The sequence below is a fragment of the Megalops cyprinoides genome, chromosome 5 (assembly GCF_013368585.1).
Source record: "Megalops cyprinoides isolate fMegCyp1 chromosome 5, fMegCyp1.pri, whole genome shotgun sequence".
Taxonomy (NCBI): Eukaryota; Metazoa; Chordata; class Actinopteri; order Elopiformes; family Megalopidae; genus Megalops; species Megalops cyprinoides.
Genome location: NC_050587.1, coordinates 21,037,672 through 21,050,708, shown reverse-complemented (window position 1 = coordinate 21,050,708; position 13,037 = coordinate 21,037,672). Strand labels below are relative to the sequence as shown.

The 13,037-nt window shown below is 46.2% G+C and overlaps 1 protein-coding gene across 1 annotated transcript in view; it reads right to left on the bottom strand.

Annotated features, from left to right (window-relative positions):
- grk3 (G protein-coupled receptor kinase 3) overlaps window positions 1-13,037 on the bottom strand; it is a 51,462-nt gene that overhangs the window by 21,816 nt on the left and 16,609 nt on the right. The window lies entirely within an intron of this gene.

The window sequence follows — 13,037 nt, the reverse complement described above, 5'->3', positions numbered from 1 at the left end:
GGGCCTGCCGCCCCGGCCGGCTGGATGAGGTCACCCTAATCCCGGCGCCTGTGAACTCACTGCCACGCTTCCATGGCGACCCCGATCTCAGGGGTGACGCGGGCCAAGGACGCGGCACTCGGGCACAGGGCGAGACAGGGCCGCGGCGGGACACGTCTGCCCTTCGCCGGCGACTGCCTGGCTCGCCGAGCCCCGCCACGGCCGACCTGGGCACAGGTGACAGGGATACGGTGACAAACGCCTGCCGCAGGGACGCTGCTGCGCTGGGGACGCGCCTATGAAATTAAAACCCAAGAACACAAAAAATATCAGAATGTGACTTTGGACCCTGAGTGACAAACGCACCCTGGGTTTTAGAAAGGTCTGCAATTTCTGCCCTGTGTTCATCATCACACTAGTCTGATGGGCCTTCACTCCTTACTAACCGCAGCAGCTGTGCAATAATTACCACCACCTTTACAAATAACATCAGCAACTACCCCTGCATATAAACTGCACATAAATACCTCAGATACGAGACAAAGGCATCACACAAAAATCCCCTTAAATTTAAACCCAGAGCAGGATGATATTGAGTCAGATGAAAACAGCCCTATTGCAAATGACCTCTGACCATAGTTGCAGAACACCTCTTCCACTTTGTGCAGGATAATTCAAATATCAGATAGCAAGAGGTTTTTTGATGAAATTTCTTCAAATCTAAGCCCATTCAGGGACTTGGAAGTGTTTGAGAATGTAAAAGGAATAATCATCATGAATAATTAATGCAATATGAGTTGCCAGTTTTCTTCAAAGATTGGACCAAAAAACACAACTAAAAGGGTAAAAAGAAAAAGAAAAAAAGAAAGCCGATCCCCACCCCCATGCAAGCATGGCTGAGGCTGCTCCAGCACTGGGGATCTTTCCAGGAACTTACAGAGAGTTATTGGAACAAGGCGAACGCTAATGTGAGCAATAAAAAGGATGGCAAGGAGGATGTCAGCACAATGTGAACCTGTCTGATGAAGCCTGAAAGTCACTACAGCAAGGGATTATCCTTAATCACAGCATACTCTGCTCTGCTTGAATTCAGCCATGCTTTCCCAGACAACTGCCCTGGCCGCCTGCATGTAAACACACACACACACACACACACACACACACACACACACACACACACACACACATACACATAATACGTGTATATGCGTTTAAGATATATTCTACTCATCGCTTTGTGGAAATTCTAGACATTATTGATGCTTTATGCTAAATGATTAATTAATATAATTTATATTTTTCTATTTATAATTTAGCAAGCTGGCAGGGCAGACATTGTTGGACCCACACACTGTTGCAAACGTACTGAGCGGTCCCTCTTTGAGACAATGACCGGGCGATACCCTTGAACCAGGTACAGTGGGGCAGATATACCCGCTCACAGCTGAGCTGGGCTGAGCTTCTGGAGGCAGAAGTGGAGCTCTATGTTGGTGGCCCAAGGCCCAAGGTGACGTACACAGCGCATTCAGAAAGGGAACTAGACTCACCAGGCTGAGAAAATACAGCTGTGAGATGCTGCACCAGAAGTACGGCTGTTTTTGCACCGGGGACTTGCTTCAGTGCAGGAGAGCTGCCGGCCTGTGCCTTGTTCGGGGAAAGTGTCGCGTACCGCACCAACTGTACACACGCCGTACTGAACCCACCCGTTTAAAAACAGAAGTGTGAGAGCAAAATGTTTAATTCACCAGAAACTTCACTGGTGAGGTTCCCAGCCAAACACATTCTTCCACAGAGCATCTGGGCCAATAGGAATAGCTAAGGGCACACAGCAAATCACCAGGCCTACACTCACTATGCGGGCAGAATGATGATGCACGCCAGTGATGTACTGGAATGATGTCATCATGTTGCTTGAAAAGGGGGAAAAAAAACAGCAGCCATATACCTCATTCTGAAAACATAAAAGTTATTTTTAACTCCAAGTCAATTTGTCTTTCAAGAACAGGACAGTTCAGTTTTTATGTTGCATATAAGGGGTAGCTTTTGAAATCTAGAGCAAATGAATTATTTAAACACCGCTCTGGAGGCCAAGAGAGGAGTCCACAGAGTGAGCAGAATCTGTCCTCTTGGTCCCTCAGCATTATATGACCAGGCTTGTGTAAACTCAGCTGTCTTAGTCTTTGTGCTCATCGGTAGTCTGCGATTAACTGCTTCCTATATTTCGTCTTTGTGCTCATCAGTAGTCTGCGATTAACTGCTTGCTATATTTTGTAATTTTGACAGTCCTGGTCGTGTGTGTGTCTGCATAGTTGCAAACTCAAATATTGCAGATCCACACAAAGCCAGCTCTGTCTATATGCTGTTGATTTCCCTCCCCCCTGCTATCAGTGCGGAAGTGTGCAGTCAATACAGAAGCATGTGGCCCAGTGTGTGCGCGTACACACACACACACACACAAAAACCACCCACGCAGAGACACACACACTCAGCCACCCACACAGTTGAGACATACACACACACACGCACGCGCGCGCGCACACACATACACACGACCGCCCACAAAACAAGACACACAAACACACACGCATGCACACACAGACAAAACCAGGAACAAGCAAGTGAGATTAGCCCACAGTGAATGAGCTGTCAGATGTAGCCGTGTCTCAATGCAAACACGCGCCTTCACGTGGACTCTTCACAAAGGCCAGGCCGAGCGAGCTCTCTGCTTTCTGCACATGCGGGCAGAAACGCACGCCATTGCGCGCACACACACATGCGCACACACGCATGCGCACACACACACACACACACACACGCTGCGTCACAATGGATGCACGGCAACGGTGCGGACACACACTCCGAGCAGACTCAGCAAACAGTATCAGCTTATTTTAGGTCCAATTGTCATCACTTCAACCCACATTGGCTCCCCTCTCTCTCTCTCTCTCTCTCTCTCTCTCTCTCACTTCCTCTCGCAGCTAGTTTCACTCTGATCCTGTCCCACCATGTGCGCTTTTGTGCACAGAGCGTTTAGTCAAACACATAACTCTTGCACATACACACACGCTCACCTCAAAGAGTGAGAAACTGACTAAGAGCTTTCAGGTTGTGAAGGTTCACACGCCCAGACACCAGTTCGTGCAAGAAAGAAGTGAGAGGAACCAAAGCAGCACCTCTGCTCCACAATACTTACACATGGAGACATTTCACAGTAATCCTGTTCCTAAGCCCATTCCTGGTTTTCATGCAGACCGGCTTAATAAATATCCTTGTCCTTGGAACCACATTAATACTTGATGAACTATGGAGTCTTTGGAGATAAAAGTTTTGTTGTTGTGTAGCAGGATTATTATCAGCCATATTAAGATTAACACACACACATGATTTTGCCTGCTGAATGCCAAAAGGTAAGAAAAGGCAATCTGTTATGCAGCTGAGTAACCTGGCAGACCCATTTATATACCACAGGCACAATTGCTTCTATTAACTGTAACTCTTCCACATCTATATATACATTTTACAAAACCTGCTTCGTTTCTCTGTTAAGTTTGAACGCTTGTTGAATATTGAAACACATTAACCAGCAAAGACAAGCACAATCCTTGCCCGAGCCCAGTGTCACATGAAGAAATGTCTTTTTTTAATTAAAGGCAGTTCACTGACCAACACAGAGCACTGGAAAACCACTCAGGCCTATTTAGTGGCAGGTCAAATACGATACATATTTATGCAAATGTTTATGCTTGCCGTTTTAGTGTAACATCCATTCAAGTGGATTATTTACTTTATGACAGAACGTTAATAAAATCTGACATGAAGTGAATTATAATGCACTTTATTAGCCTTGTGATTCCCTCTCTCCTGTAGCCCTATATCAGTCATAGGTTATTGCACAGCAGTAAAATGTGCGGTGTCAGTCTGGAATTCTTTTTTTCACAACTCCACCAACCTGAGTTTGCGTTGCGTGGAATTTTGAAAAACGGGGCCTGGATTTCCGGGACTGGAGCACCTGCTTATGTACAGTGCTGAGGGAGGAGCCTGTCAGAGCGTTGACGCCACATGAAAGGAAGCAGCAAATGTGAAAGACGTGAGAGACTGATGCAGCACAGGTTGATCCAGATATCGGAGTACAAAATGGCTGTGCTGCTCGTAAGTTCAGTGAGCCTGGTTGTAGCCAACTCCTTGCCACCTATGGTGGCAGACTGTCTCATTGCATCTTTGGCCAAAACACACTGCAAAATGAACTCAAATAGGCTGGATGAGAACTTTTTAAAACACAAACTGTGCCCTAACCAATTACTCAGTTGCTCCTTTTAATTGCATGGAGCTAGATTACTTTTGGTTTGGTATGACAAAGCAGCTGCCTCAGAACTGTTTTAATAGTAGTGATAATTATAGATTCTGAGATAGCTAGCTAGCATGATACATAAAGAAAACAAGGGAGTTCCTTCAGTGAAATTCTACAGAAGATAATGAGATGGAAGAATCAGAGATATTCTATACATTTATATTTCCATATGATAACTCCAATGAAATAAGTTGCTTTTCATGTTGTACTGATTTTTCACAAGAAAAACATGCAAGCAGGCCCTCATTTACATTATCATCAAGCTAAATACCTAATTAAATAAAAATTTTCTAGTTGTATATGTAGATATTTTGCATTCTGAACCTGCTGGTATGCATGTATAAGTATGTATGTATATAAGTATCTATTCATTACAGTTAGCAAAATATACTGTAGCTAATGTGTTACCTAAGTTTATTAGAATCAAAACTTTTGGAATGCAGAATGATTTTCACAGACAAGTAGCTAGTTAGTGGCCAGTATACCACACAAGCTTCACATGAATTTCTTCACACAGAAACACACACATACACCAAATATGCATACCCATGCTCCACTGTATCTTAGTGTAAGTCAGTATGTAAGTAAATGTCAAAATGCTGGTCTTGTGTTCTTGTGATATTCTCCTCTCCAGTGTGAACAGGGCACTGAGTTTAATTTCACCATTCAAAATAGCTTTAATGGCAAATGCATCCACCACCAACACAAAAAGTGAATTTTTTCCCTTTGCCCACAGCACTGTAGAGGAGGCTAGGAAACTGCAGTTGATGCTAGATAATGGACAGCAGAAACAGCAGGGCTTTCTACAGCTGTGCATGCCAGAACTCTTGCTTAAATCACTCTAAACATCACAAACAGATTGAGATTTGATGAGATCTGACTGAAACACAGGCAGCTTGCCATTGCCTAGATTCTCAGGATTCACATTCTCCATTGTAAAAGCTGCAATGTTTACTCAGCCAATATCCAACATATGGGGTATAAAAACATGTAATTTCAAATGAATTATGTGACTGAAAGAACACTAACAAGATTAAATTATTTTCACAGAGCCTAGGTGTAGATGAGGATGAGAATCCTGGGAAATGTAGTCTTTCAGCTATAGAAACAGGCAGAGCAACAAACTACCTGCCTTGATAGCCTTAGCTACAAAGTTTACCTGTTTAGAATTTGGTTCTTTAACCTTTACAATCTTATTTACATAAGTCCTATTTTGTCTACTTCCCTGTCAGCTCAATAGCACCCCAACGACAGATGTATGTGTAGCTTTATGTGTTGAGTGAGAAAGCCAAAGATCTGGCCTGTAATTTCACAGCCAAACAAGCATGATTGGCATGCAAGAAGTGAGAAGTGAAATGAGAATATTTTATTAAGAAGTAACGTATAAGCAGTATGTATGTTTCAATTTCATTAGTCTAAGTTTAAATTGGTAAGACAAGCGGATATTGTGGATAATATGCGGTCTTTCAATCACTAAGGTAAATAATCTAAGGTATCTAAAGTGCATTTATGAACATTTCGCTAATTTAGTAGACAATGCACACAGACTAATATCTATTCAAGAGTTAGGGTTCTGTGATATTTTCCTTTTTATTTAATGTAAAAAAAAATTCAACATAAATGCTTACTTGTGTTGCTAACACAGCCCCTTATGCCAAAAATACTGGGACAAACACTGCAACTTAAACATGACCCAACCAGAGGTGACATTAACCTAAAACTCTCACCCACTTGCTCCACGGCCCACCACCTCGACTAACCTCATTCTATGGTAAACAGTAAACACTTTTTACCCATGTGACATTAGCTCAGTGCTGACCAGTTTCTTACTCACAATGAAGACCCTGGCAAGAGCTCCACATGGGAAAATGAACACAACCTGAGAGACTTTGCTTTTTTGACTACTCAGATGACTTTGTTTCATTCAAAATATCACTGGAGCTAGCTGTAAGGGCTGTGTTGACAGGAAGGCACTATAGCAAGTGGTGAGGTATCTTTAAACCCACTGCAACTGTGCCTCTCCCACAAGAGCCAGGACACTTGAAACAGTGGTTGAGTCTCACTGAAATACACATGCTCAGGATGTAAGGCTTTTACTGTGCTGAGTTCATTGTAACTTGAACAGCGGAATAATGGAGTGTGATGTCCTTTTAAGCAGATACTTGGAAATGACCAGGAATGCCTTCTTCCTTTATTATTTCTGGGTTCTGCAATTCCGCCCACAGTGCAGATTACATACTGCCCCAGAATTTAACACAAACATACATGCATACCTAGATGTACAGCTACACACACTGTACATAGACTGGGAGAAAGATACACACACACACACACACACACACACACACACACACACACCTACATGTACGCAGACACACTGTGCATACACAGGGAGAAAGACGTATGCATGCGCATGCGTGAGCATGCCACACACTCACACACACACGCACACACACATACACACACACACACGCACACACACACACACACACACACACACACGCACACACACACACACACACACACACACACACACACACACGCACGCACGCACGCACGCACACACACATATACACACACATACATACACACACGCACACACACACATACACATACACAACAGTTTTCTGTCTGGGAAACAAATTACACAATGGAGGACAGAGTTTATAAACACAACTGGGCCTGACGCCAGGAACTGGACACAAACTGAATGTGAGGGAGAGAGAGAGGGAGAGAGGGAGCAAAGAGAGAGAGCGGGAGGGAGAGCAGGGGAGGGCGAGACAGAAATAGAGAGTATGTGAGAAAGCAAAGGACTGGGTCTGATGGGAAACAAGGCGAGGCTGAGCACGAGAGAACACGTCCACCAGATAATGTCTACTCAGGAGCCATAGCCAGCAGAGATCAGAACTGGGCCCAAAATGTACCACATTTTGGATATTGAGCCTGCCCCCCATCCTCCCAAAAGAAACAGCCCTGGTTCTGATTGAGGCCCTGGGGGTTCTCCAAAACCACACCCTAGAGCCACAGCTGCAATGGGCTACTGTTCCCTGATGATGGTTCACTTGGTGCTTCAGAGAAGCACCCTCTGCATCTTATGGTGTTTGTTCCCAGCAATGTTTATGTAACTCGCTCTGGTCTATATGGAGCCAACCCGGGGAGAGAGAGAGAGAGAGAGAGAGAGAGAGAGAGAGAGAGAGAGAGAGAGAGAGAGAAAGAGTGGGGCAGAAGTAATGACATTGACTGGCCAATTAATCCTCCCAATCCCACCGCAATTAAGGCGCCTGGTGGGTCAAAAAAGATGTCAATTAACATGATACAGAGAAGCATACTGACACACACACACACACACACACCTGACAGAGACCAACAGAAATAAAAACAAACATGCAACCAGTGTGTCTTCAGACACAGAATATATCTGAAAAATCTAAAAATTAATGTGAATATAACATCCCCAAAGGCCTTGTTAAACAGTTGACTGAACTTGGCTTCCATATCGGGGCTCAAAAATGAGCGCTACTATGCAAGGTTGCCCAGCTCACTTTTGACTGAAGGCAATACTGTGCTACCATCTCAGTACCGTCTGAGTGGGTGTGTCAAAATAAGCTGTTATTTGTCAGGATGTCGCAGTAACAGCAATGCGTTTTGCCCATAATATACCGTTTGCGCCTCTGATCCTATGTAATTTCTCATCCTTGTTTTATTGCTTCAATATATCCATGTAGAGGGCTGCATTACTTACGTTTTATGAGCGCGCAGTGCATTCGAGTCAAACAAAACTAATAACATTTCAACAGCCCTCTGCTGAGAGCAACTTATTTTGATAAACTCTTCTCCATTTTGTTGCCTTTTGTTATTAAAAAAAAAAAATTACGACTGCACACATCCCCCGGTTCGTCGACTCAATAACTTTTGCTTCGATGAGCTAATTACAAGCTGCCGGGGCCCCTCCTGCTTAATCGTGTTTAACGAAGGTACACAGCAGCAAATTGCCTTTGTCCTCTCTCTTCTGCGGCTCTGTTGCATCCTTTCGGCTTTCAAGTCGGCCATCGGGTAGAAGATCAGCGTCCACAGCTGCTACTGCCTCAACAGGAGCTTCTATGCTATTCTATGTGAGCGCGAGCTCGGAGTCTGAGGCAGACATACCTGTCATCTTAGTAGTCAATGCAACCATGGATTCACTGAGTAGATAATGGCTTTTTTCATGGAAAAACCAAACTTTTCTTCCACCCAAGTGCAAAGTCAGTGAACTATAACTTGTGAATCTGAAAACGGCAGAGGACCATTGGACAGACAGTCGTGTCACAGACCTGCAGAAGCACACTTGCACATAAACGCACATGTATGCAACGATGTAAACGAATACATTCTCAAGTACACATATGCAAACGCATGTACCCGCACATTTGCGTTTACCTCCGCCCACTGCTTTGTCCTTACGGTCCCTCTCTAAACAACGCTGTCCATCGTCCCCTCACATTTCCTACAATGGAGGCAACTCTGAAACAGCCTGCATAGCAACGGCAGTGATGTATCGCACGGGGGAAAGAAATAGCGACACCACAAAGCTGTGTTTTGTTTTTTTTTTTTTGATGTAACAAAAGTAACACCTGCATTTGCTCGTGTCAAACTTCTCTCCTCTGCTTCTTTCTTCCTTCTCATCAGGCCTTTCTCTTTCACCCCTTTTTTATCCCTATTCTAATTAATTTCATTTTCCCAGCCACCAAGCAAACATGGGATTTCTTCAGTTCCCATGGCAACCACAGTTGCTAGGCAACACAAAACTCCCCAACATCCATTCCAGAACTCTGACAGATGGAGAGAGAGGGAGAGATGTGAATGAGAGAAAGGGAGGGGTGGATGGATGCAAAAAATGGGTGGGGACCTGACAAAGCTGGGGGGGGGGGGGGGACAAAAGTAGAACGCTTGTTGGTGTATTGTCGTTCGCTCTCCTCTTTTCCCATCACTCGCTTTCACGTCTTTCTTCCGTCAGAATTCCCTCGCTCCCTCCACCTCTCTCGCTGTGATTAAAGTGAAGCCACAGTTGTAATTACTCTGTCAGAACAGAGCCTCACTCCTGAATGTCAGATAACTAGCAGAGAGACAGAGAGAGAGAGATAGAGTGAGAGAGAGAGAGAGAGAGAGAGAGAGAGAGAGAGAGAGAGAGAGAGAGAGGAGCCAATTTGACTGTGTGTGCGCGTCTTAGCCGTGTGGTCCTCCGACAGCCCTGGCTGCTCTGTGCCGCTGCTGCTCCCCTTGTCCATAACAGGAGAGGAGGTGGAGAGAGAGCGTGGGGGGGAGGGGCCGACTGGAGACAGCCAGCGAGCGAGCGAGAGAAATGGCAACAGCAGAGAGAGGGGAAGGCTGAAGGAGTGAGAAAGAGATGGTGGGCGCACGCACATTTCTCATTGCATAATAGATATAATTTACAGCGAGCGGCTGCCAGACGGCGAGGCGCGGCGGGCAAACATGGCCGCTGTGCGGCCGCGCGCGGAGGAGGAGCGCCCGTCCGGGGCGACCGCTGACAGGGTCAATCCACCGTGCGTACGGTTTCCTGCGGCCTGGGTTCAAACCCGCGGCCCCTCTGCCCCGCACTGCCTCCGCTTTCCAGACAGCCTGCCTTCCACGACCTGGGTTACAACAGGTCAGTGTAACTGACTCTGGCCACACACAGGGTGGCAGCCACCTTTCCAAACAAAAAAAAAAAAACAAAAGGACTTCAAACAGGACATGGAGAGGTGAGGGAAAAAAAAAATAAAAGCCCCAAGGTTCTCTGGCCCTGAGGATAGGAGGAGGTGACCCCCCTGGCTCTGCTGAGCTGACGGTCCAAACAAAAAACAAACCAAAAAATAAAAAAAACCGTCAACGCGACCACTCCAATCGCGCTGTTGCCATGGCGACGGTGTCCATTTGCATAAGTGACAGCGATTGGAGGCTTTAACTTGAGAAATGGCAGCCCCTGTGAGGGGATGTCGTCGCTGAAGTGGCATGGCCGCCCGTTCTTGACCCTCTCTCACAAAACAGGCGCGTCGGTTTCTCCCTGACTGGAGGGCTGGTGTGCGTGCGTGTGTGTGTGCGCGTGCGTGCGTGCGTGCGTGCGTGTGTGTGTGTGTGTGGTCAGAGTCAAACCACACTTGTCACACCCTTGCAGCTTTTGTGCACAGCTCCCAGTGCACCGTCCAGCCCTGACCAGTGAAAGCTCTGTGCTCCACACTGGGAGAGAGAGCAGGCCCTCCTTCGCCTCCTGTCTTTGCTCTTCTGTTTACATCCTACGTGCTGTGGTGACCTTCAAGCGCCATCACTATGGAGATAAGAAACCGCACCACCTTCTATAAACCCGGGCGCTGGCAAAACGGTGTCCGCGTGTCACTGCTATCGTCGGCAACACGTTGCGCGCGTGTAGCGCACAGTAGTCTCCCCAGGAAAAGAAAACAAAATCTCATTCTGCTTTATTCAGCTTCTGTCTTTGAGCACGGCAGCATTTGGCTGTTTGGTCCAACATGGCTGTCACTGAGATCAAAGGCCCATTGTATATCACCAACATCTCAGCACAATAGCATCAATCATTACATTAACGAGAACAAGAGATTAGTCCTTCCTCATTTGTCCAGCCCCTCCTCATTTGGATTATTGAATTGTGAGTTTTAAGAATGGTTATTTAAACTGTCAGTGATGAGGAATGTCCTAATCGATAATTAGCCAGTCAGCCTCATTAACGCTGGTTAGCTTATAGAGTTCATAGGATTATGCTGACAGGGTTAGCTGAAAGACACAGAAGATCATCATAATTTTAAGTGCAAAATGCAGCACAAGCGTCTACACAAAAGCTGTTATGGCACATAATTCTAAGAGGAACAAGTACTGCACCCAGGTACAGGGTGTTCTTTCAGCTTGCATCATAATGTATGAAAAAAGTATTTTCTTTTTTATTCAGAATGGTTTCACTGACAAATATTAAATATCAAACCATGCTTTTTGCTTTGCTACAATCTGTTAAGTGATGTTTCCGTGCATGTTATTCATTCAGGCATACAAAAACAAGTGGATAATGCCACAGAAACAACTTCTCGTGGATTGGCTGCCTCACAATTTTCCTTTTCCGAGACTTGACCCAGAAAGCTGCAGGTAGCTGGTGCACTCAAATTTAACAACCTTTTGTTTCAGACGGATGTCTGACATCAACCATTACTGGCGTCTGTATGAAGGTAGTCTCCATTGAAGTGGTTCGGCTCAACCAACGAGCAAGAGAATTAATAAAAACCTGCCTCTCTGTCTTGACATCTGACATAATCAGTTTCACGACTCAGTTCATACACAGTTCCCAGCACCTGCTGAAGTAAAACAACGGAACAAGTGTGATTCCATTGTTTGGTAGAGACCCCAGCAGTGTGTGGTGTGCTGGCCCAGGCCTCACTGTGTGTCTGAGACAGCCACTTCTAGAGGGAGAGCTATGTTTTACGAGCCTCTCCACTCTCAACACCAGTTACTTCTCCCTCCTATACCCCCCCCCCCCCCCCCCCCCACCCCCCAACCGTGCCAGATAGCCTGACGTCACCCGCTGAAAGAGAAACTCTCCACACTGCACTGCAGTATCAACAAAGCCCGCTCTAAGGCAACTCGGAGGAGTTATGGCTCCGTTCTTCTGCTGTCAAATCACGCAGTGAAAAGGAACACAGGGGCTATCCGTGCGGCTTTTTTTCCTTCACAAAAAGGAAAAAAAAAAAAAGACTCGGATACAGCGCAAGACCCCCCCCCCCCCCTCTTTTTTTACTGCTGCACTGCAGCATCAAAACACCGACATAAAACCTGCAGGCCGGGGGCTGAGGGGGAGCGCAGGAGCGGCCAGACAGCGGACGAGGCTCGGCTTTGGCGAACCCGGGCCTCGCAACGCACGGCCTTCCCGGTAATTCGTTAATCCCGCCGTCCATTTGTCGCCTCCGCGGCAGAAGAAACGAGGGAGCGGAGACTCTGACTCACGCAGACGACAAGAGTGGCAAAGCGATTGATGGATGGAATCTATATCATCAGCCGTTCCGCCCGCCCTGCTCCGCACCGCACCCCCCCATTGCCGGACTCGTGCTCCTCCTATCTCGGGTCAGATTTCAGCGCGGATCTGTCGCCGGCCCGTATTATCACCGCTACCGTTATTGCTACTCCCAGCCATCCCGTGTAAAAAAAACAGCGACAAGTTAATGTGGCAGGGCCCCTGCGCTTCCTATACGTGTCGCGCTCCTGCTTCTTGTTCACTTGACATTTATCAGCTGAACCTGCGGGCACACGGCGCATCTTCTGAAGGCGGCCTGCGGAAAGCAGCCGCTGCCACGTCGCTGTGGGTGATGCGCGTACGCGGAAGAGCGCACTAACGCGCCCGTTTCATCAGCGTAATTGCGTCTCCCCTATAGATCTGTTTGAATAAGATTTTTTTTCATTCTGTTTTTGTTTTTTTTTTCCTTTTCTGGTATGGTGAGAATATCGTCTTCATGATATTCAGAAAAGCGGTAAATACACTACGAGTAATTCTTAACTAATGAAAAGGAATACGCATGACTTATGATAGAGACATGTAAGAGCTTAAAACACAAGGCTTAAATTAGACATACTGAGAGCTTACTCAAAGCTGCTTAAGGTCTCCCTTCAACCGACCTGCAGTGTGCTTTGCCCTGAATTTAGGAGCTCCTAAAGCAAGTGTTCAATTTCTTTCGATTCTCGC